Source organism: Rattus norvegicus, chromosome 4, assembly GCF_021556685.1.
Source record: "Rattus norvegicus strain SHRSP/BbbUtx chromosome 4, alternate assembly SHRSP_T2T, whole genome shotgun sequence".
Classification (NCBI taxonomy): Eukaryota; Metazoa; Chordata; class Mammalia; order Rodentia; family Muridae; genus Rattus; species Rattus norvegicus.
Window position 1 is genome coordinate 18,188,677 of NC_141537.1, and position 16,377 is coordinate 18,205,053.

The following is a 16,377-nucleotide window of genomic DNA, read 5'->3' on the forward strand; positions in this document are numbered from 1 at the left end:
AGAGCCATGATAGTGAAGGTATGGGTGAGCCAGCTTTGAGCTTGGGAGAGCAGGGAGCTGTCTTAGCTCCCCACAGTGTGAAGTGGTTGAGGTAGTAAGCCCAGTCCTGCTAGCCTGGGTAGGTCAGTGGAAGTGACTCTTCAGCATGGGTGTAGGTGAGTTGCCCTGAGGACATGAGAGCAGGACAGCTGACCCCACAGATGGCAGTATTGGGTGGCCATGGTGGTGGCCGTACAGCACCAACAGGGAAGAATGTACGAGTGTTTCACTCTTGGGACTCTACTGTTTCAAGGCCCATGGAAGTCCCTTACCACTATGCTTATTACCTGTCCCATGTGCTACTAGCTCTCCTTGCTTTTGCTATGCTCCATACTCATAGGACTATTAGGTTTCACTTCGTTGATCGTGGACAAGGCTGGGATCATGCAGGCTGAATGCCCTGGGGAGACACTATGTTTTTCTTAAAATTCCTTCTAGGGATAAAACCCTCTTCTTTTTCTGCTTCTATCAACCCCTGAGATGGAAGCATTAATCCTGGGCTTTTGGGGACATGTAATCATATTCCTAAAGAAACAACTACAGTCACGCTGAATAAGATCTGATCAACAGAGACTTAAAATGAGGAAACTATGGCAAATCAGGACACTTAAAATGGAGAAGCTATGTCTGATCAACAGAGACTTAGAAAACAGGGAAGCTATGTCTGATCAATAGAGACTTAAAAATGGTTCTTGGAAAAAGATGCTATCAGAAATTAATGGGTGTATATCAGGAAGGGTTTCTTGGTACAGCGAGAAAGCATGTCTCTGCACTTTAAAGAGTGTATGACAGAGGGCTTCTATTTGATGATAGGACGCGTAACCACAAAACCTTGTATAACTGTGTAAATGCATTTGTTAGCTAGGTATGGGCCCATGTCTACAGGACATGCCTAGCTAGACGTTTATTTTTGGCTTGGTGAAATCGTGTTTTGTAGTGCAAAATAAATTTGAGGGTGATTGACCCAGTGGATGTGTGGAAGGAAAAAGGACATCTCTTGGGAACTTTTGTAATAATGGAGCTTTTATAATGCTAATATTAGGATTTCTTTTAAAATAACCAAAGATGCCACTGCTCAGTTGAGCAGGATTGTCATTGTAGAAATAAAAATGAATTGAGTTACTTGGGATTATTTGCTTTAAAGTCAATAGGTGGTCAATGTCTGCATTTGAGCCAACCCCCCCTTGCCTGGTTTAGGACCTGAGCCTTGCAGCTGGAGCTGGTCTCCGGCAAGTGGTGCGCTGAATAGGGACCTAAAGTTGGTAGGTAAATATTGGGACTGAAGGAGATAGGATTCTGCCTAAGGGTACTACATACCTGCCAGGAGGACCCCTGGCTTGAGGGAGAGGCAGAGACTCAAGAACTTGAGAAGTGTAGTACTCTGTCCTTCATAATAGGACAAAGTTAATCACAGGAAATAATACAAAAACTTGAGAAAGGTGGTACCCTGTCCTTCAGAATAGGACAGCGTACATCAAAGGAAATGACATGATAACTTGACAAACGTTGTGCTCTGTCCTATAGAATGGGAAAGCCTGTATCAAAGGACATTATTCTCTATGCAGATATCATAAAACAATTAGTCAAAAATAAAGTTGCTACTAATTGGACTTTAGGGTTCGTAAAATTTGTTCTACAGTTTTGCCCCCAGTTTGCCTGTTAGGGAACTCTTGATTCAGATGTTTGGAAGAGAGTACAAGTTAACCTCAGGGCCTGGTGAAGAAGTCCCTATTCCTACTTTCACACTGTGGGGGTTTGTTTGTACCTGCATGACTCATGCTAAGGAGGATACCTCCTCGCTTCCTGAATTTTACAGAGTTACCAAAAGAAGTCCTTAACAGTTCTTTTAAGGGGTCCCTTCCTCCTTATACCCTCTCACTAAACTCTACCCTCTCAAAGAAAAAACAGAGGAGAGGAGGAAGAAGAGGAGGAAGAGGAAAATGGGGTGAAAGTCTGGATATTAGAGATGCCTTTGATTTAGAGGAAGAGGCAGCTCTTTATCATAATCCAGATTGGTCTCCTCTAGGGAGAGATAACAGGAACGCAGAGAAACCAAAGATTAAATTTAAAACTCCCCCCAAAGCAGGAGGAGTTTCAGTAGCTTTACCACAGGCTGCTTTCGATTATGGCTACTTACACAGGAAAAATTGCTGGCAGCCTCTCAATTGGTAAAGGAACAACTTAAGGCAGGCCATCTTGAGCCCTTAATCCCTGGAACACTGCTATTGTTGAAGGTAATATATTTTATTCTCTTACCCTGGCTGTTGCTTCTTTTTTTTTTCTTTTCTATTTTTCGGGGCTGGGGACCGAACCCAGGGCCTTGCGTTTGCTAGGCAAGCACTCTGAGCTAGATCCCCAACCCCCTGGCTGATGCTTCTTAAAAGAGGTGCTCCAGTGTCTCACAGCAGCGCTTAATAAATTTAGACTTAGTGTTGGCCTCCCACCAAAAACAAAACAAACTATCAAAAGACTCCAAACAAAGCACTCTCAATATTCTTATTTATAAAGAAGGATAGAGAATGACTTTGTCACCTCTCAGTCTTTGCAGATCTGAGTAGACAAGTTACAGACATGAAATGATTTCAGAGACTATTGGGTGATATTAACTGGCTCAGACCATATGTGAAATTATCTACTTCCAAACTTAGGCCTCTGTTTGATATACTTAGGAGTGATCTAGAGCCTAGATGTCCTAGGACACAAGATATCCTAGGACACATACCTCTGGAGCACAAGAGGCCCTAAGGATAGTAGAACAAACTATTGCCTCACAAAAAGTGACAAGGATTGATTACACTAAGTCCTGGCTCTTGGTCTTTATTTCAACAAACCGTACACCTACTGGCTGTTTATGACAGGAGGGTCCTTTGGAATGGCTTCATTTACCTGTGTCTTCCAAGAAGGTTATAGCCTCATACACTGATTTGGTAGTCACTGTAATATTAAAAGCCTGAAACAGAAACAAGGAATGTATTTGGTCAAGATGTTTCAGAGATTACTATACACTATACTACTGAACAAGTAACTGTATTGTTTTCTGAATCTGATAATTGGCAGATCACTGCTTTGGGTTTCACAGATATCTATAAACATCCTTTGCTCCTTTGCCCGCTCCTGCATTTTGTCCATAGACATTCTTTTATATCCCCTCCCATTTGCCACATTTCTCCTTTACTTCCCCACAAAGCCTTGGTCTTTACAGATAACTCCTCTAAAGGCACAGCAACATATATCATCAATGGTAAGCCACATTCTTTCTCCACAGAGGAGACTTTGGCTCAGAGGGTGGAGCTCAGAGCAGTTCCTGCAGTATTTGATTGCCTCTCAGAACAAACTTTTAACCTTTGTGCAGACTCCTGGTATGTTATTTCCTCGCCTTGAAACTGCTGCTTCTTGCTGCACGGACTTCTGTAGTTTTATTTTTACTACAGTTTCAACCCGCAGTTCATTCACAGTCTTTCCCGTTTTTTTAATTGAGCACATGCGTGCTCATTCTCAGCTTCCTACTCGCCCCACTGTTTGCTCAACGCAAGAACATCAAGATCACGCTCTGCACCGTCAAAGCCCTTCCGCTCTTCGTCTTCAGTTTCACATTCCTTGTGAAGCAGCACACGTTATTATTAGGGATGGTTTGGCTCACTCTACATCTTTTTATCCTCTACCTATGGGGGTAAATCCCCAGGGTCTTCACTCCAGTGACCTTCGGCAAGTGGACGTGACTCACTTTCCTTCATTTGAAAGGGTCTGGATATTTTACCCAAAATGCTAACATACCCGTTTGAGGTCTTCATGGTGTTTGAGTTCTTGGTTATGAGACAGCATCATGGCAAGATACCTTATTCCACTGCTGCCCCAGCTGAATTGGAGACACAAACACCCACTATTGGGGACCCAGCCCTGTCCACCCAATCTTTTACTGACTCCAGAGGAAGAGATAATGGTGGGAAAGTTCGCGGCGTCTAAGTGCTCTGATCCACTTCAGTTTCTTATGTTTCACTTCACCATTGTGTCCACCATGCTTTGCTCACTTCGGGTCAGACCAAGGCCCTCGCCTCAGGAGCCAAGAATTTGCCTCACATTTTTTTTTGTTTGTTTATAATTGTGATTGATTTGCTTGCCATTCAGGTAATCCTCTTGTTTTTTCCTTTCTGTGCCAGGGCAAGGTCAATTCTAGATTTATGTTCCTGAACCACCATTTCTCCATCCTGTTACTTGGGATTATGAGGACGTTATAGTTGTGGTAAAGGACCCAAAACTGATGGGGTTGTGGCTGGGGGCGTGGGCGGGGGAGATGGTGATGCATTTGTTACTCATAAGATGTCTGATGTTCCAAATTACACTGGATATGCTGATGGCTTACTCAACTGTTTTGCCACTGTAGGTCTTTCTCCTCAGCATGGTTGTGCTTCTCTTAATTATAGAACCTTATTGATTAATTTTCCTAAAGGAGGAGCAGATGGTAACAGATATCTCTGGACTTCGAACTTTGTTTCTCCTTCTGATGAGATTTCTCCTGGGGCCCCTTATAATCGGTAAAGATTCACCATCCAGTTCCTTACCTAGCTAATTTGCCAGCTGATCATTTTAACCACAATTAGGATATGGTTGATCCAAGAAGTGGCTAACCACAGTTGTCATCTTGAGTGTTTTCTAGTAAACGAGTAACTTGTATGGTTTAATAATCCCCAGACAACATATATTGCTCTGTTCCTAATCATACCTATGATTATAGAAATTATTTAAATGTCAATAATGTCTGCTTTCCTGGAAAGATGATATACTTAAAAAGTTCTCTCCAATTTGTTATTGGTATTCCACTAGTTGATTGCTTCCAACTTTTCTAGCTAAACCATCTGACCATCTGTCCTCCAAAGACATTTATATAAACTTTTGGCTGCAACCAATTATATTGTCTTTAAATGCCCCTTGCCAAGTTCTTCTTTTTACTCTGGGTTTTAAGCCTATGTTATTTTGAGTGAAAGTTTGCTCAGTGTTCTACTATTAGAGAAAAATAATCCTTCCTGATGCCTCTTGTGTTAATTGTGTTATCACCAATTGTACTCGAGACGTTTGCTCCTGGCAATTATTTTTTTGATTGTTAGACAATGTCCTTGGGTTCTTTTGACTGTAAACTTGTCACAATGACTTGGTGATCCTGGAACTTATGGAATGGGAGTGTGGCTCTCTCAGTCCATGTGCTTTATTTCTGCCCTGATATTGGAAATTGCAAGGTGGATCTTTATGATAGCTTCTGTTACTGCCTCTTCCACAGCTTTGATTCAGCAGGTCCTTACTTCTGAACATGTTAACACACATTCTAAAAATGTTCTTACTGCTCTTTTTACACAGGAAAGAATTGTGACGTTATTTCAGATAGAATTAATGTTTTACAGGAAGCTATATTGTATATGGGCACTCAAATTCAAAATATTGAGGTTAGGCTTACCACTGCCTATATAAGTGAATTTGTGTTATTCCCTTGCTCTATATGGCTTAGATTATACTTGGGACTAAGTTCAGAATCATATTATAGGTGCATACGAAATAACACTAAATTGATTTATGCTTTGTGGGCAGATTGCAGCACTCTTGCATCTTCCTTTACAGCTGCCTTTGGCCTTCTTTCCCAATTCCGTCCAGTCTTATGTTTCTAATAAGGATTTCTGGTTTTTTTCTGTTATCCAGGAACCACTGTTGCTGTGTTTCTTATGTTTGTTATTCTTTTTCCAGTCATTCTCTCGCAAGTAAGTCCAGTCTCCATGTTGTCGTATTGATGTCCAATATCTTCAACTGAAAAAAAGATTAAAAAGGGAGAGAGATGGTGGTGGTGTTTTAGGTAGGGTTTAACTGCTGTGAACAGACACCATGACCAAGGCAACTCTCACAAGGACAACATTGACTTGGGGATGGCTTCCAGGTTCAGAGGTTGAGTCTACTGTATTACCAAGGTGGGAGTTTAGCAATGTCCAGGCAGGCATGGTGCAGGACGGGCGGAGAGGTCTATATCTTTATCTGAATGCCACAGGAGAAGACTGGCTCTCATGTGGTTAGGAGGAGGTCATACTGCCTACCACCATAGTGACACACTTCCTTCAACACCTACTCCGCCTACTTCACACCTACTCGAATAAGGCCATATTTCTAATGGTGTCAAGCATATTCAAACCACCACAGGTGGGCACGTAGCATCATTTTCAGAGAACAGCGCATGAGTGTTTCTCTGGTGGCACTTTATTACAGCAAGCTCCATGGAAAACCCTCCTCACTCAGCGAGGAGCAGTGACAAATTTGGTGGCCTCTGTGATTATTACCTAGGTCGCCTGTGCTACAAGTCATCCTTGTTCGTGCTGTACTCTCTTTGCTCATGGCAACGTTTAGCTCTCTTTGTTGGTCATGGGCAAGACTAGGGTCATACAGGCTAAAAGCTCTGTGGATGATTCTGTTTTTCACAACACTCTTTTTGAGGGGTAAAAGCCTCCTCTTCTCTTTCTGTGTCAATCAATCCTCCAGACGTGACCATTAATCATGTGTACGTTGGGACTTGCAATCATGTCCCTAGAGAAGCAGCTACAGTCATGCTAAGTAAGCCTGTGGCAGTTCTGGAGAGCAGTAGTTCCTACTTGCGTAACTGTTTTGAGGAAGCTGTGTCTGATCAAGAGAGACTTAAAATGATTCTTACAAAGATGGTATCAGAAATTGGTAGGTATATATCAGAAAAGGCTGCTTGGTACTGTGAGCATGTCTCTGGGTGCAATTTTAAAACGTTTTATAAAATAGGGGAGCAATTTGATGACTGGACTTATACCCATAAATATTTAATCTGTAGTTAACCTTGCTTAACTGTATAACTTTATCTGCTACCAGCTGAATATGGGCTCAGGTCGACAGGACAAGGCTGGCTAGACATTTATTTTTGGCTTGCTGAAATTGTGCTTTGTAGTGCAAAATCAGGTCAGGGATGGGTTGAGTGTCCCTGCAGTAGTGAGAAAGGAGGAAGGAAAATTATTGGAGGCATTTTTGTAATGTTTATTTTATAATGCTGATGTTAGGATTTCTTTTAAATAAAATAACCAGTGAAGTTACTGGTCAGGCAGGCAGGATTGTGATTGTGTAAATAAAGATGGCTTGAGATGTTCTAGGCCACTTGCTTGAAAGTCAGTAGGTGGTCAGTGTCTTCATTTGAGCCCTTGTCTGTCTCAGGACTTGAGCCTTGTGGTTGAATCTGGTATCCAATATTGCCTGGTCAGAGCAGTGCAGGAGAGCTCTCCCTGGTGGTGAGAATAAGGGAGAGCCAGTGGACTGATAAGCTCAGATACCATCTAGGCCTAGATCCTGAGCTCTACATTGGCCTACCCCCAAATCCATATTATCTGTAAACAGAGGCAATGCACTGGCGGAGCAGTCATGCTGCTCCGTAGCTGCAGAATCTCTATGACACAGGCAACAACAGGATAGTCAGGAGTCCTGATGAAGATCCAATGCTGATGAAAGAGATCTCGAACTAGAGCAATTCAATGAACATTAGCAAGTGAAGACATGTGGACAAAGAGATTTACTGGGGACCACCCTGGCATACTACAGCTTCCACAATGAGACGTTTTCTATGCTTTGCTGTTGTTGTTGTTTGGTGGTGGTGGTGGTGGCGGTGGTGGTGGTGATGGCGGTGGTGGTGGTGGTGTGTGTGTGTGTGTGTGTGTGTGTGTGTATGTGTAATTGAAGGGGAGGTTATAAAAGGAAAGGGTAGATATGAGGGGATGGTAAAATGAGGAGGAATGGGGTGCATGATGTGAAACTCACAAAGAATCAATAAAAAGTTTTTTAAAATTTTATGATTATAATGTCCTATGTATTGCTAAGACACAGGATGCTGTCAAGGGAATTGCTGTGAGTATGTTAAGTGGAATGTTTCCCTAGAGAGGGTTCTGCTCCTCTGTTCTTTTAAACATTATGTAGTACTTCTTTCCTTCCTTCTTTCTTCTTTTCTTTCTTTTTCTTCCTTCCTTCCCTCCTTCCTTCCTTCCTCTTTCTTTCCTTCTTCCTTTCTTCCTTTCTTCCTTTCTTCCTTCCTTTCTTTCTTTCTTTCTTTCTTTCTTCCTTTCTTCCTTTCTTCCTTTCTTCCTTTCTTCCTTTCTTCCTTTCTTCCTTTCTTCCTTTCTTTCTTCCTCTTTCTTAAAGAGCAATTCACGTTTAAGCTGGACAGGTTAACAAAAGCTGGATGCCAGGCTTACTTTGGTTTATAAGCTTCACTGCTGCACTGGAGCGTCAATCAAAGTTCCACAGCCACTCTTGGATACTTGGAGGTGGGGCTAAGTGGTGAGCAGCAGTGATTTGACTTGGGGCAAAAAAGGCTGGAGAGATCAGTGACTCTGTAACCTTGCAACTGCATTTTGATGGTTCCTTTAAACTCGTGGACTTGTACTCTCTCCTCGGATGGCTAGCTGATTACTTCTGTGTAGTAAGTGAAAATTACCTAGACTATAATTTGGTGATCTAGACTTTTGCCTGCAAATCTAAAAACAGTTCCTTTGATGGGATTATTTGGTTCTTTCTTGCACAGTTTAGAGTATAATTTGGACTTTTGTCAGAGAAAGGGGAATAAGTAGGAAATATTATATGTAGTCAGACATCCTGCTTAAATTTGTAATTGAGAAAGAAAGTAGATATTTTGTCAGCTTTACTAATTTTACTGTAATTTTGAGAGTGATGTTTATGTTAGTAAGTGATAAAAAGGATGCAGAAATATCTAAAATTATAATACATTTTATGCATATTATATATACACATGTAATATATATATGTGTGTGTGTATGTATGTGTGTGTTGCATTAGAAGGATATCTTAATGGAGTTAAAAGGGCATATTTATATATAGGTCTCTATTATCTACCTACCCATTTATCTGTCTGTCTATCTGCCTATCTCTGCCTATCTGCCTATCTACACATGTATCCTAAGAAGACCGTTAAATTGCAGGTGATCTTTTTCTTTCTAAGAAGGAAACATAATAAACATTATAACCAAGGCTTTAGCCTAGGAAGACTTTGTAGCAGAGTGCTTGTCTTTGTAATCTTTCAGAAAGAAGACTATGTCCTTGCCTGCTTCTGGTGACCGATAATAATAAACAGAGGTCACAGGCAGTCACTGCTGCTGGCTTTCCTGGCATGGTGCAAGTCAACAAGTCCTCTGTGAACTATTTGTAAGATGATTTTGCAACTTTGTCTTCTTTTTTTTTCCTCAAGTTAAAAATTTCATCACCGTGACATGTAACTCATTTAACATAAGCTACTGAAACATTGATGAAATAGTAGGGCGCTTAAAGAACACTAACACCCTAAACTTAAATTAAAATTTTTTCAATTCACTAATCAACTACCAAGATGTTTCCATGGTCATGCTTTGCTGATAATAGAAGGTATGCAGAAATCAGTACTGCAATTAGGCAGAATTATAGACAGCACTGCTTTATCAGTTACATACTTCTACTTGCCAATCTTTATGCTTTGACTTACATTGTGATGCAATGCTCTATAGCAATATTTGAACAGCTTAACTGTAGTTACATGACAGAGTTGGCAATATTGCCTCGGGAACTAGAACACGGGGCAGCAGGCAGATAGTTAGCCTCAGTGGGCACTGTGAGAATGCAGGGTTGAATGTGCTTGTAGATTGGAGGAGATGATGTTCATTCTTGTTCCCCGAATCACAGCTTTGCTTGTGTCTAGATCTGTCCAATTCTCTTTCTCCCTTAGGAAACTAAAAGTTGTACTTACATATTGTAGGCAAGCTATACTTTCACAATCTCAGATAATATCTACTTTATATTATCCAGCTTACCTAAAGCTTTAAATACTAACTACAGCCAAAGTGATGTATTGCAGAGTACAAATGCTACAAAACCTATTTTATATTAAATGGCAATAAATTCATTAATTTTAGAATTATGTAAATTACTATTTCTGAACAGTTAGATGTTGTGTTTCATCTAGCTTACTGAGTAAATACTTACTCATATGAAATATTGATCATTTTCTAAACTTAATTTTCTGCACTTAGCAGTGTAAACATTCAAAGAATTCCCAGTGCAAATACTGTTTCATAAACTACAAGAATATCCACACAGGGGACCGGTGAGGGTCACTACTCTACTGGATAATTAAGGAATCCTTGACTGGATTTGGTACCACAACAGTGATATTTGTTCTCTAAAGATGATGAAAGATCAGTAGAGTCCTGGTGCAGTCTGTGGAGCCTTGGGTTGCTAAGAAACTCAGTGACTATGAGCTTGCTATGGCAACCCAAGTTATCAGTGAGTGCAAACTTAGCTGGCATTCTGCTACATCTCCATATTTTTCTGGTAAGAATATTTAGATAATACCTTCTATAATCTCACTAATTTTACTAGTTATGCAGCCAGCATAAATGGCACGTTAACAGACTCAAATATGAAAGTAGCTATTAATAATAGATTTTACTTACATGAAATTGATTTTTACTCCTAAATGTGTTCTATTTCAAATTTATGATGTCTGCTGTTTGCTCTCTCTCTCTCTCTCTCTCTCTCTCTCTCTATATATATATATATATATATATATATATATACTTCTTTGTATATGTATACATATATATATACATATGAGAGAGATAACTAGGTATTCTTCATCAAAAATATGAGAAAATGGGAGATAAAATGTTATTTAAATGTTATATTTATAAATTTGACTCACTTATTTATCTATGAATATAGTGCAATTTATTGTTATTATTATTTTATTTTACTAACACATTTGCAGACCATATATATGTATATTGTTATGTAGTTTCTCCTCAATATCTTACATTAATAGCTACGTAATCTGCTATATTAGTACTCAAATTTCTTTGGCGAGCACATTGTGGAGGTCATTGCAAAGGCACAGGGAGACTGTCGTCCTTTTAGCTTGTGAACTTCCTCACCGCAGTGTGTCTATGGGACTGTGGTCTTTTTGTGGCTAGCTCTGCCATTAGATTCAAGGAGTAGCTTCACTGTTCTCTACATTTGTACGTTGTAGAAGCTTTGCTCTTCCTTGAGCTCTCCCTATGTAAGCTCTATGCTTAGCTTATCACTGTATTAATTCCAACTTTGTGTTTATCACTATCAGTAGCAGAGGCTCTCCTGAGACAGGACACCACAAGGCTCTGTGGCTGTTCTTTTCTCCTGGGCATTATCATTTATGCATTTTGTTTTGATATTTAAGTGTTCACCCTGTTAATATTTCTCTTGAGAGAAAACACAACTTGACTTAGGTTATCACAGAAAATGGCATGATTAAATAGATGCTAAATTTTTATACCTTTTTTCATATTTGTGATTCTGTAAATGGTCACCATCTGTGAATTACTTAGTATGTTAGCACAGGTCTATGGTGTCTCTGTAGATGGTAATAAGCCTCAACTTAGGGAATAGCACAAATGTAAACACAGAACTTTGGACTGTTTTCTGGAGTTAATGGTCCACTGAATGACTAACCCAGAGCTCTTCAAGATTCTAATGAGCATTCATTAAGTAAATCATGTGTTGCATAAGTATTTTCCCTTTTTATATAAAAATAGATTCTAAGCTGCACAGCAGTGGCTCATATCATTAATCCCAGCACTTGGGAGGCAAAGGCAACCCAGTCTCTGAGTTCAAAGACCAGACTCTGGTCTATAGAGTGAGTTCCTCTCTTTACCAAGGTTCCACAAAAAAACTCTGTCTTCAAAACTGAAAACTCAAAAAACCAAAACAAACCAACACAAAAAGAAAGAAAAGAAATTAATTATTTTACAGTTTATTCAATATATTCTGATTACAGCTTCCCTTTGGAGGGAGTTTACTCCTCCCAATTCCTCTGAAAGTCTGAACCCATCTATATTTATCTATGTTTAGATGGTTAACAGTTTACAATAAAATTCACTTCGCTTTGTTTTGTTTTGTTCTAGTTTTTCATGACAGGGTTTCCTCTTGTGGCTCGGGTTGTGCTGAAACTTGTTTTGTAGAGCAGGCTGACCATAAACTCAGAGATTTGCCTACCTCTACCTCCCCAGTGCTGGGACTAAACACGTGGACTACCCTCACCCAGCTAATAAGCTCTAAGAACCAATCAACATAGCAGACACCTTCTACCTGCCATCAAAATTTCAGATGAGTACATGGCAGCCATGTTTCCTTCCACTTTACATCTTGAAAATCATTTTCACAGCTATAAATTTATAGCCTTTTATAGGTTTCCTTTATATAATTTACACACAGATCATCTAAAATATTTAGAGAAAACATATTTCATAGTGCAGTGTAATTACAGTGCATTGTAATTATGTACCAAATATGCTATAGAATGGAAAGATTCAAGCTATCCACGTAAATATTTGCTAATATCCTGTTTTATATATATATATATAACTCAGTATATATATATATAACTCAGTATATATAATATATATTATTTATATATATATAAATATATATATTTATATGTATAAATATATATTATTTATATATATAAATATATATATATATTTATATATATAATATATATATTATTTATATATATATATATATAACTCAGTATATAATTCAGTTTTTGTTTAAGCAAACCACACGTTTTATTGGTTATATTGCATGACTGATGTCTACTAAACCAAAAATTTTACATCTGGGAAATTACCATCCTTGTAAATTTTTATATCAGATAACTGGAAAAGGCAAGTATTCACCATAAACATGTCTCTTTTAAGTGCATATATTTGTAATAGGCTATCTAATATTAATTCAGTGGATATTTGGACAAAATTGTGTTTTTGCTTACGGTTTTAAACAATGATATATATTGTTCAAATTAAAAAACAATTCCTAGTAAATCTTCTACTTTTTTACTCAGAAATTGAACTTGGGATATATGATTTCTATGGCAAGTATACTAAAGTGTTCTTAAGACACACAGAGTTCACCCATAAGGAAGGGGAGGGGGGAGGGGGATGTTTGCCCGGAAACCAGGAAAGGGAATAACACTCGAAATGTATATAAGAAATACTCAAGTTAATAAAAAAAAAAGACACACAGAGTTTTAAAATGTAGTCCTATGACATCTTACTACATTTAATTATGTCTATTATAGAATTCATTATGTATAAGAATATTTTTCTTTTTTCTTCTATCCTTAAAACATTATTTCAAACACCCTTCTTGACCACATTCGATGAACGAAATGGTTGTTTATGTTACTCGTTTTTGTTTGTTTGTTTAAGTCTATGTGGTTAGGCTGACAAAGTTCTTCTGTGCAAGCAGGAAGACCAGGGTTCAGATCCTTAGCTTTCATGCAAAAGCCAGCCTCAGTAGTGCACATCTGTAATCTGAACACTAGAGAATAAGAGAATAAGATAGACAAGTTGTTTCTACTTTCTGTTCAGACACCAAGCAGAATTCATGAGCTCTGGGTTCAATAAGAGACACTCTCCAAAAAAAATGATTTTGAGAGCAATTGATTAGGATAGGCAACTTCAACCTCTGACTTACTATTACACCAAGGAGCATCTGCATGCATACATGCATATATGCAAATACATATTTTTGAAAGGGAAAAAATTGACACTCATTTCCCATATAGTGTCAAAGGTCATATCTGCAAGATATCCGGTGACACATGACTTTGAGAACAGCAAGTTCTCATTACTTTATGAAATATCTGAAGATATTAGTTTGGAACAAATACTACTACTATATTTTGTTTTAACCTAGAAAACTCTTAAACATTGAAGTGTTTTTTAAAGTTCATGAGTAACTGAACTGTGATTAATTAACTCAGTCAAATGTATTTATTAAGCTTCATCTTTATGTATTAAATTCTTCAAAACACATGTGTTAGGTTTTTCTGACATAGATTATACACCATTGTTTCACTTTATTTACATAGATTAAAGAAAAAGCCATGTGTAATCTAGTCATGGACAGCCATTTTATAATTATAAAGGTTTTCCATATCATTAATTTGCACCAAAATGCATAAAATATTACCACAGTGCTTATATTTTACCCAAATGGCATAGCAGGTAAACCAGAGAGTGATTAGTAAATAGCAAAAATGCAATTTTTGTGTTCAAATTTTAATTTTGATCAGTTGAAAATCTCACATATCTTCAAAGAACAGAGTAACGTGTATGAAGTCAAGAAAGAAAGCAGTAGAATTGCAGTAGAGTAGCTGCAGTTTTGGTGGAGACACGTTTCACTCTGTTAAGATGTGGCGAGCTGCCACTGGAAGCAGCAGACCATACACAACTGCTAAACTGATAAAATGACCAGAACTGTAACAGGAGTCAGGGCTGCAGCAGCTTACGGTTTCCTCTGACTCAAGAACTTATGCGTATGTATGCGGAATTGTAATATATTGGTTTGGATGTAATCCCAAATTCACGTACTTGAAAGCAGATGCCATTTTGAAAGAAAATTCTATTCAAAACAGGATCTCAAATACTCAAAAAATAAATAAGAACACAGTGACTGCAAGGCAGCTTAGAAAGGCAAAAGATAAGAGAGATCTAAGGGCTTTCTGGAAACTTTTGATGGCATCTGTCCTCTGGGGTACTTTTCTTCATAGCTTTTAATAAGTTTGTGTAACGTGATTATTGGGGTTTTGTCCTGACTTACTTCGCTTGAATTATTTTACTTACTCTCAGTCTCTTTCCTCCAGCAACACTGTGATTATCAAACTTTCCCCAAGGAGTTGTTGAAAATGAGAGGAAACACAGGCCTAGCAATGTCTTGGAGCACATCCAAGAAATATTTTTAGAGCTCATAACACATGGAGGATGGTGCTCCCAGCCTTAGACATAGAGTTGGACTAATATGGGATACCCTTAGCATATTGATTCTAAACACCAAAGCTCTATGTTGCTAACAAAGACAGAATTACAGAGCACCACAGAGTACGCTGTGATATCCAGAGCATGTCGCCTTACACTTTCGCCCACGAGCTGGAGGCATTATAGAATAGAACACTGTGTGGAAAGGTTTGTTAACCACAGCTAAGAGGCTGTGGGCTTTCAGAACACAAGGAATGGTGTATCCTGAAAGTCTGGCATGACCTTTGTTTTCCTTACATATTGCAAAGATCACAGAACTTGTTCACTAGTAAAGTCATTTGAAAGTAACATCCCACACCTCATACATAAGGTACCACAACCTATTGTGGTTTACCTGAGTTAGAACCAGGAGCAGAAGAGAAAAGTTACCCTTAGGAGGATAAGAGAAGACAGTAAATGGAATTGGCAGACACTGGCAATAAGATAGGGTTCGTGATGCCTAAACTGACCGCAAAGAGTCAGAAAGATGACGTTTTTTCTCTGTAGCCCACAGGGTGAAATACTTGAGTCACTGCCATCACTCAATAATGAAAAGCAAACATTAATGATTCTGCTATGTTGTCGGTAGAAGGATGAATGACACTTCTGTTACCTACTGCTTAATTGTAGAAATTCCTAAGTGATAATTTCCTCTTCTGTTCCACAAGGTTGGAACTCCTTTCATCTAAGAAAGCAACAACATCCACCAGAAATCATACACAGGGCCATGGGAAAGTCCTCTATTTTAGGGCTATTCAGAGCACGACAGCCATAGGTGTGTCATACACACTACGGATTGGTAGCCTGACATCTGTTACTCCTCTGGGGTCTATTTTCTGGGATGAATTCATAAAAGCCATGAAATAAATGGTACACAGTTTTAATCACAGCATTCCAGAGGTAGAGGCAGGCAAATTACTGTGAGTTCAAGGTTAACCTGGTGTATAGTGTGAATTCCAGGTCAGCCAAGCCTACACAGTAAAATTCTGTCTCAAAAATACCACCACCAATAGAAATAGCAATAATAATAATAATAATAATAATAATAATAATAATAATAATAAACAAGGACATCTAAAGGAATCGTAGCAATCTAAGGAAAACATTTTGCTCTGGTGGTTTTTTTATGACTTCATTCAATATATTCTATATGTTTATGCATTAACAGTATATAAAATTTATACGTTTATGTAGTTTGAAGTATTGAATCGTACTTTGTTGTAACTGAAAAAGGAATTCTTGGAGTAAAAGATGTTTCCACTTTTAATGTGATGATTGAAAGCACACTGTTTGTTCTCAGGTTTATTTATTTACGTGTCTGACTGTTTTTGCTTGAGGATATCTGTGAGCACATGTGTGCTTAGTGCAACTGAAGGTTAAAAGAAAGTATGCTATAGGTAGTTGCGAGCTAACATGAAGGTGCTAGGAAGCAAAGCTTGACCCTCTCCAATCGCAGCATGTGCTCTGAACTGTTGAATCAACTTTC

At 38.5% G+C, this 16,377-nt stretch overlaps 1 protein-coding gene across 19 annotated transcripts in view; it reads left to right on the top strand.

Annotated features, from left to right (window-relative positions):
- Window positions 1-16,377, top strand: part of Cd36l1 (CD36 molecule like 1) — a 95,480-nt gene that overhangs the window by 28,623 nt on the left and 50,480 nt on the right. For 4 of the 19 annotated variants that reach the window (XM_087658570.1, XM_087658568.1, XM_087658569.1 and 1 more), the window contains exon 2: window positions 5,725-5,783. The exons of 9 other annotated variants lie outside the window; for them this stretch is intronic. The gene's annotated coding sequence lies outside the window, so the exon portion shown is untranslated. Of the gene's footprint in view, window positions 1-5,724; window positions 5,784-8,398; window positions 8,495-9,113; window positions 9,235-10,158; window positions 10,393-16,377 lie in introns of those variants that run through there. 6 more of the 19 variants (XM_087658563.1, XM_087658574.1, XM_087658559.1 and 3 more) reach the window with 4 other exon arrangements.